Source organism: Pituophis catenifer, unplaced genomic scaffold (assembly GCF_029215685.1).
Source record: "Pituophis catenifer annectens isolate HBS135680 unplaced genomic scaffold, rPitCat1.0.hap2 SCAF_13, whole genome shotgun sequence".
Classification (NCBI taxonomy): domain Eukaryota; kingdom Metazoa; phylum Chordata; class Lepidosauria; order Squamata; family Colubridae; genus Pituophis; species Pituophis catenifer.
The window spans coordinates 26,090,958-26,099,850 of record NW_027256893.1 but is presented as its reverse complement, the minus strand read 5'-3'; the positions used below and the strand labels follow the sequence as shown (position 1 = coordinate 26,099,850).

The following is an 8,893-nucleotide window of genomic DNA, read 5'->3' as shown; positions in this document are numbered from 1 at the left end:
AACCCTAACCCTAACCCTAACCCTAACCCTAACCCTAACCCTAACCCTAACCCTAACCCTAACCCTAACCCTAACCCTAACCCTAACCCTAACCCTAACCCTAACCCTAACCCTAACCCTAACCCTAACCCTAACCCTAACCCTAACCCTAACCCTAACCCTAACCCTAACCCTAACCCTAACCCTAACCCTAACCCTAACCCTAACCCTAACCCTAACCCTAACCCTAACCCTAACCCTAACCCTAACCCTAACCCTAACCCTAACCCTAACCCTAACCCTAACCCTAACCCTAACCCTAACCCTAACCCTAACCCTAACCCTAACCCTAACCCTAACCCTAACCCTAACCCTAACCCTAACCCTAACCCTAACCCTAACCCTAACCCTAACCCTAACCCTAACCCTAACCCTAACCCTAACCCTAACCCTAACCCTAACCCTAACCCTAACCCTAACCCTAACCCTAACCCTAACCCTAACCCTAACCCTAACCCTAACCCTAACCCTAACCCTAACCCTAACCCTAACCCTAACCCTAACCCTAACCCTAACCCTAACCCTAACCCTAACCCTAACCCTAACCCTAACCCTAACCCTAACCCTAACCCTAACCCTAACCCTAACCCTAACCCTAACCCTAACCCTAACCCTAACCCTAACCCTAACCCTAACCCTAACCCTAACCCTAACCCTAACCCTAACCCTAACCCTAACCCTAACCCTAACCCTAACCCTAACCCTAACCCTAACCCTAACCCTAACCCTAACCCTAACCCTAACCCTAACCCTAACCCTAACCCTAACCCTAACCCTAACCCTAACCCTAACCCTAACCCTAACCCTAACCCTAACCCTAACCCTAACCCTAACCCTAACCCTAACCCTAACCCTAACCCTAACCCTAACCCTAACCCTAACCCTAACCCTAACCCTAACCCTAACCCTAACCCTAACCCTAACCCTAACCCTAACCCTAACCCTAACCCTAACCCTAACCCTAACCCTAACCCTAACCCTAACCCTAACCCTAACCCTAACCCTAACCCTAACCCTAACCCTAACCCTAACCCTAACCCTAACCCTAACCCTAACCCTAACCCTAACCCTAACCCTAACCCTAACCCTAACCCTAACCCTAACCCTAACCCTAACCCTAACCCTAACCCTAACCCTAACCCTAACCCTAACCCTAACCCTAACCCTAACCCTAACCCTAACCCTAACCCTAACCCTAACCCTAACCCTAACCCTAACCCTAACCCTAACCCTAACCCTAACCCTAACCCTAACCCTAACCCTAACCCTAACCCTAACCCTAACCCTAACCCTAACCCTAACCCTAACCCTAACCCTAACCCTAACCCTAACCCTAACCCTAACCCTAACCCTAACCCTAACCCTAACCCTAACCCTAACCCTAACCCTAACCCTAACCCTAACCCTAACCCTAACCCTAACCCTAACCCTAACCCTAACCCTAACCCTAACCCTAACCCTAACCCTAACCCTAACCCTAACCCTAACCCTAACCCTAACCCTAACCCTAACCCTAACCCTAACCCTAACCCTAACCCTAACCCTAACCCTAACCCTAACCCTAACCCTAACCCTAACCCTAACCCTAACCCTAACCCTAACCCTAACCCTAACCCTAACCCTAACCCTAACCCTAACCCTAACCCTAACCCTAACCCTAACCCTAACCCTAACCCTAACCCTAACCCTAACCCTAACCCTAACCCTAACCCTAACCCTAACCCTAACCCTAACCCTAACCCTAACCCTAACCCTAACCCTAACCCTAACCCTAACCCTAACCCTAACCCTAACCCTAACCCTAACCCTAACCCTAACCCTAACCCTAACCCTAACCCTAACCCTAACCCTAACCCTAACCCTAACCCTAACCCTAACCCTAACCCTAACCCTAACCCTAACCCTAACCCTAACCCTAACCCTAACCCTAACCCTAACCCTAACCCTAACCCTAACCCTAACCCTAACCCTAACCCTAACCCTAACCCTAACCCTAACCCTAACCCTAACCCTAACCCTAACCCTAACCCTAACCCTAACCCTAACCCTAACCCTAACCCTAACCCTAACCCTAACCCTAACCCTAACCCTAACCCTAACCCTAACCCTAACCCTAACCCTAACCCTAACCCTAACCCTAACCCTAACCCTAACCCTAACCCTAACCCTAACCCTAACCCTAACCCTAACCCTAACCCTAACCCTAACCCTAACCCTAACCCTAACCCTAACCCTAACCCTAACCTTTAAATGCTATTAAAAAGAGACGTTTTTTTTTTCTGCCTGCTATTCCTTCTTGGACCATAGGAGGGCACTGTTTTCTCCAGAGTTGCGGAACGGGCACAGAAGAATCTTAAAACGCCATCGAAAACGTTGATTTCTTCTTCTGGCTGCGATACCTGCTTTGACCACAGGACGGCACAATTTTCTGCACCTTAGCCATAACTTTGAGGTCACGGGACGAAAAACTGTGCCCTCCTGTGGCCAAAATAGGAATCGCGGCCGCAAAAACAAAAAAAACCTTTTCCAGGGCACTTTAAGATTCTTCTGTGCCGGTTCCGCAACCCTGGAGAAAACAGTGCCCTCCTGTGGTCCAACAAGGAATAGCATAACAACCTTAAAACTCCATTTAAAAAGTTTCTTTCTTTTTGTGGCTGCGATACCTGCTTGGACCACAGGAGGGCACAATTTTCTGCACCTTAGCGATAACTTTGAAGTCACGGGACGGAAAACTGTGCCCTCGAGTGGCCAAAACGGGTACTGCGGCTGCAAAAACAAACCCTTTTCATGGGATTTTAAGGTTATTATCCTGTACCTTTATTGTTAACGTCTTATTAATATTTATTAAACCAACGGGAGGCCCCTTTGCTGCAACACAGGAACTGGAAAAGAAATCTCGCTTCAAAAGCCTTAACCGCAGTTAAAGAGGCCTGTGATGGCCTATTGATATTAATAAAGTTTTAATAATAAAGAAAAACAACCCTAAAACTCCATTTAGAAAGTTTCTTTCTTTTGATGGCTGCGATCCCTGCTTGGACCCTTAGGAAAAACAAAGGAAGGAGGAGGAGAGAGAGGAACGAACAGAAGGGGAGAAGAAAGGTTGGAGTAAAGGTAAAGGTTTACCCAGAGCAGCCCTGAAAAAGTAAAAATGAAAAATGAAAGTTAAAAGGTCGTTTTTTACCAACGGCGATGGGGCTTCGACAGGAGACGGACGGGAACTTGCGCTGACGCTGGGAAGGTCGCTCCGAGAAGCGCTGCTACAGAAAAAATCGGCGACCGTGCTTTTTCTGCCTGCTATTCCTTCTTGGACCACAGGAGGGCACTGTTTTCTCCAGGGTTGCGGAGCTGGCACAGAAGAATCTTAAAATGTCATCCAAAAGGTTTCTTTCTTTTTGCGGCTGCGATACCTGCTTGGACCACAGGAGGGCACAATTTTCTGCACCTTAGCGATAACTTTGAAGTCACGGGACGGAAAACTGTGCCCTCGAGTGGCCAAAACGGGTACTGCGGCTGCAAAAACAAACCCTTTTCATGGGATTTTAAGGTTATTATCCTGTACCTTTATTGTTAACGTCTTATTAATATTTATTAAACCAACGGGAGGCCCCTTTGCTGCAACACAGGAACTGGAAAAGAAATCTCGCTTCAAAAGCCTTAACCGCAGTTAAGGAGGCCTGTGATGGCCTATAGATATTAATAAACTTTTAATAATAAAGAATAACAACCCTACAACTCCATTTAAAAAGTTTCTTTCTTTTGGTGGCTGCGATCCCTGCTTGGACCGCACGATGGCGCTGTTTTCTGTCAACCTTAGCGTGGAGGCCGTTGTAGACCTTTTGGCCACATGTGAAGGTTTTTGAAGCAAGATTCTTTCTTTTTGCCCGTTATGGAGCTCCTGGGCCTCCCGTTGCTCTATTAATATTAATAAAGCTTTTAATAATAAAGAGACAGAACAATAATCTTTAAATGCTATTAAAAAGGTTTTTTTTCTGGCTGCTATATCTGCTTGGGCCACAGGAGGGCGCTGTTTTCTGTCCCTTAGCAATAGCTTTGAAGGTATAGAGATATTACTTTATCGTGGTGGTAGGCTGTGTGGAGAACCCTAACCCTAACCCTAAACCCTAACCCCTAACCCGACCTTTGACACCCCTGACCTTTAACCTTTGACCTTTGACCTCTGCCTCCCAGCGATTTACCTCCTTGCAGCAAGCAACAAGAAGAAACAGCCCATTTCAGCTTCAGCACAGCCTAATTAGCACGAGTTCATTGGATCGGCAGCCCGACTCTCAGCTGTTTGGCCTGGCCTCTGCTGCTTGCTGCAAAGAGGTAAATGGCTGGGAACATTTTTTTTTTTTGTCCTACTCAAGCTATGCTGAAAATAAAAATGAAAGTAAAGCAGCCTATTTTGCTGTAACGAGGCAAAATTGCTGGGAGGCAGAGGCAGATTTCTTTTTCTTCTTTTCCTCGCCAAAAAAGGTAGGTGCATCTTATACTCCAGAGCATCTTATACGCCAAAAATTACAGTATATGCCGTTCGTCTCCCTGATAAGACAGTCGTCTTATCAGCAGGCTACGGGCAATCTTCTCCGCAACGTAAGAAGACAGAAGGATGCCTTGAATTTGACACCGCCGATTCCCCTACGAAGCCTCTGCAACAGCACTTGCCCGCAAAACCCCCAGATTACAAGACTGGGGCTATTCGTCTTAGAAAAAGAGCCACATGCTGAGGTGCACACGTGAAGGGGAGGATGCCGTTCTCCCCCTCAAAACAGCAGTCCTAACGGATCAGGACAGGCCAAAGAAAGTCTTACCTCAAGAAATTACCGTTAACGTGCAGAATCAGCTTCCGTGGGGACGAGGGGATGGCCACCGACCTCAATGGACTGAAAGGGGGGACGATGGAGGGGACTCTTTGTCGTGAGGCTACGTGCTGCCTGGGGCGATGAGGGATAGATGCTTCAGCTGAAGGAGGCTTTCCTGTCCTACGTCTTGGCCTTTCAACCAGTCCAATGAAAAGCAAAATCCGAGCAGGCTTTAACTGAGTAAGAGTGTCAAGACTGCCGCTGCAGATTCGGAGGGCAAAGGAGCCCGGGTGGCCTGGCGGAAGAGGTGGTGGAGGACAGAGGCGGTCCCTCGGACTAGGGACGGGTGCGGGGAGGAGAATGGGACCGAGGGGCCGGTCCTTGGAAGGGGATGGCTGCAACCGGTAAGCGAATGGGGTTCCCGCCCTTTTGAATATTTCAATTTACGGAGAAGAAACAGCTACGGTATCTTATAGAAGCCTTAAGCAGGGGATGGGTCCAGCTGAAAAATCTACATTGTCAAAAAGGTGTAAACTGCAAAATACAGGTATAATTTTATTTACAGTTTAAGATAGCATTAACAATTATAGGCAATCTGGCCTGACTATTGGCACTGAAATATGAACAACTCCTTCTCTCAAAGTATATCCCCAAAGGACAGCTATCAGGGAGATATGCCGGTACTGGTCTCTCCCTCGTGATCGCTTTAGAGGTGCGATGGGCCTCTGCCTTGAAAGATCCTGGATCCCGGGGTCTCCCCGGTTGCTGTGTCTCCGCTGGATACTCGTGGATTGGTGCGTGAAGGGCCGCGTGTTCCTGGGATGGCGTGGAGTACTTGTACTGCTTGCCACGGAATTCACAGGTATAGTTGCCTGTTTCTACAAAGGAAGAAAACAATTTTCAGAAGGAGAAAAGGTTTTCCCAAAAACCCTTGACCCAAACGTGGATCTCAATTCAGAGCATAGCAGGCTAGACGTTTCCCACGTGACCTCGTGAGATGAGTTCCAAGTTTTCTTGACCGAGGGGGCCCTGGGCGCCCACCTTCATGGTAACTGTTTCCTCTCTTTTGCCCCAGCTCTCTTTCCTGGAGAGAGGCTGAAAAGACACGGCTGCTACAGAGGCTAGACTTCCTTTTGCGGAAGGAGCGTTTGGGAGAGGGCTGTATAAACCGTCGCAGACACCAAAGGCCGAGTCGCGCTCTCATCACCGCTTACGAGGGGTATTATCATCTCAGATCGTGATCAATTTCTAGTTTTAATATCGCTCCCCACCCTCAATTTCACCCTATTCCCGAAGAAAACAAGGTAACGTCCTTTTTTTTATCCCAGAGGACAATACTTAGACAATATCTTCCCCTTTCATGAACAGCTCTTTGTGAATTCTAAAATTAAGTCACGAGACATGCAAGTGGAATGTTTTTCCTAGCTCTGAATATAATTATTAAAATAAATAACGTGCGCTTAATTCCTTCTCTTTGCAATAAAGTATTTACATCTAAATACTTTGGCCAAATTGGATTGTTTTAACCAGATGCTTATAAAAGTATGTAACGTGAAGCAAGAATAATTTTATAATTCCCCGACTCGACCGTGTTTGTTTCTTCTCTATGTCAAACGTGGAAGATTAATTTTTGGGTTTACTTAGGAGTGCTATTTGCAAGCGGGTGGCTTGTCTCCTGACGGATGGCCACGGTCCGAGTTCGAGCTGTTGCTTTGCGTGCAAAAGGTCCGGGTTCACCCCTGCGTTTCCAGGGAAGGGCTGGGAAAAACCCCTCTGCTTGAACGGATGTTCAGAGCCCTGCAGCCGGTCGGTGCCGATAGTCGTGGGACAGATGGACCGACGAGCAGACCTGATACCGTTATTCTGCCTGCTACGCCTTGGAAAACCTAGCGGTTGCTATCGGTGCTCCTTAAACAAACCCCGGTGAAAGATACATCCGAGGAAGATTTTCCGACTTGTCACCGGCCGTGCCCAGAGGAATGGAGTCCGGGTCCCGCACAGGCAAAGAATGTCCTCTTTCTGTTGGACTAGTGAGAGCTTCCTGCCTTTGCGAGAAACGCTCCATCCCTGGCTTGGGCCTGAAACCTCAGCTCTGAAACACTGAAAGCTAGTGAATGACTTAAGTTGCAAACTCCGTCGATCGTACTTGGACCGATCTTCTGAAAGGGCTCGGGCTCCTCTTCTTTCCCCTCCTCCTTGGCGATCGTTGCTTGGTCGTAGGGGTCTGCCGGAGGAGAGAAGGAGGAGAGAGCTGATCGGGGCGTGTGGAAACGCCTCCCTGGCTTGATCCCTCGGGCCCTGCTCTCATCCTTAGTCTTAAATAGACTAACATACATTTCACACGTGTATAGTATTTTTACGGATTATATTTTTCTTGGTAATCTCCCTATTAAAGTGACTAATCGTAAGATGCGTGTTTCCAATTCAGGATATAAAATTTGCACTTATTATTTCTTTTTAAAGTGTGACAACTTGATTGCGAAAAACGGCAGTCCTTCTTAACAAGAGTCGGACTACTTCCAAAAAGCAACACAACCGGCCTACCTCTACCGAGAGGCCCCGAGACTCTCCTATCCACCAAACAGGCGCTCTTTCTCAAGACGGAGTGGATTAATCTCTGCCCACACCCACGGGTGCTTCAAACTGCAACACGGCAGGGCTTCCGGCTCCATTCTCCATCCATGGAGCGTTCGCCCGAATGCTCCTCGGTCAAACACTTCCTAAAGTGTTGGAATCATTCAGCCAGAAGTTTCTATTGGCTGAAACTTTATTGTCAAAAGTGGTATGGTATTATGTCTCTAAAATAGCTGGGTATATGTAGATAAGCACACACACAACAACAACAACATTCTAATGGTTTCCCTTGGATTTTGATGTTTCGCATCACCCAATGGTGTCAACGGCCCTGCGCAAAAGCTCCCCTCCCCAGCTTCTTTCCATAAAATGCAGGCCGGGGTTACCTGCGAAGAGCTCTAAGCGATAACTAAAGGTCCTGAGAACGGGTGCCGGAGCCTGCAGGCTTGCCTGCCCCGTGCCTCCTTTCCCTTCCCTTGGGAGGAGATGGGAAGCTCTAGTCCCGTGATGGTGAACCTGTGGCATGCGGAGCCACATTGGTGGGCATGCGAGTGTTGCCCTAGCTCAACTCCAGCGTGCATGCACATGCTGGCCAACGGATTCCGGTCCCACCGGAAGTCAGGAAACGAGACGAAACGAAACCCTAACCCTAAACCCTAAACCCTAAAGGATTGAACTGGGAAGGGAAACGACAGGAGAGAGGGGAAGGGAGAACAGAGGACAGGAGAGAACAGGAGAAAGAAGAAAGGGGAAAGGAGAGGAAGAAAAGGGAGGGGAAAGAGGAGTAGAGGAGTGGGGGAAGGGAAGGGGAAGTAGGAAAGAGAAGGAGAGGAAGAACAAAGGAATAACGAAGGAAGTAGGAGGAGAGGAAGGAAAAGAAGGGGAGAAGAAAAGTTGGAATAAAGGTAAAGGGTAAAAGAGCAGCCCTGAAAACCTGCTATTCCCTCTTGGACCACTGGATGGCGCTGTTTTCTCCAGGGTTGCGGAACTGGCACGGAAGAATAACTTCAATACGTACAGATAACAATCTTAAAATGTCATCGAAAAGGTTGATTTCTTTTTGTGGCTGCGATACCTGCTTTGACCACAGGAGGGCACAATTTTCTGCACCTTAGCGATAACTTTGAAGTCACGGGACGGAAAACTGTGCCCTCGTGTGGCCAAAACGGGTACTGCGGCTGCAAAAACAAACCCTTTTCATGGGATTTTAAGGTTATTATCCTGTACCTTTATTGTTAACGTCTTATTAATATTTATTAAACCAACGGGAGGCCCCTTTGCTGCAACACAGGAACTGGAAAAGAAATCTCGCTTCAAAAGCCTTAACCGCAGTTAAGGAGGCCTGTGATGGCCTATAGATATTAATAAACTTTTAATAATAAAGAATAACAACCCTACAACTCCATTTAAAAAGTTTCTTTCTTTTGGTGGCTGCGATCCCTGCTTGGACCGCACGATGGCGCTGTTTTCTGTCAACC

At 47.8% G+C, this 8,893-nt stretch overlaps 1 long non-coding RNA gene across 1 annotated transcript; it reads right to left on the bottom strand.

The window, feature by feature from the left end:
- Positions 1–5,383: 5,383 nt before the first annotated feature.
- LOC139323684 (uncharacterized) lies at positions 5,384–7,066 on the bottom strand. Its single transcript, XR_011601006.1, has 2 exons — positions 6,988–7,066; positions 5,384–5,719 (listed from the first exon to the last, which is right to left on the bottom strand). It is a non-coding gene; the product is annotated as an uncharacterized lncRNA (long non-coding RNA).
- Positions 7,067–8,893: the final 1,827 nt, after the last annotated feature.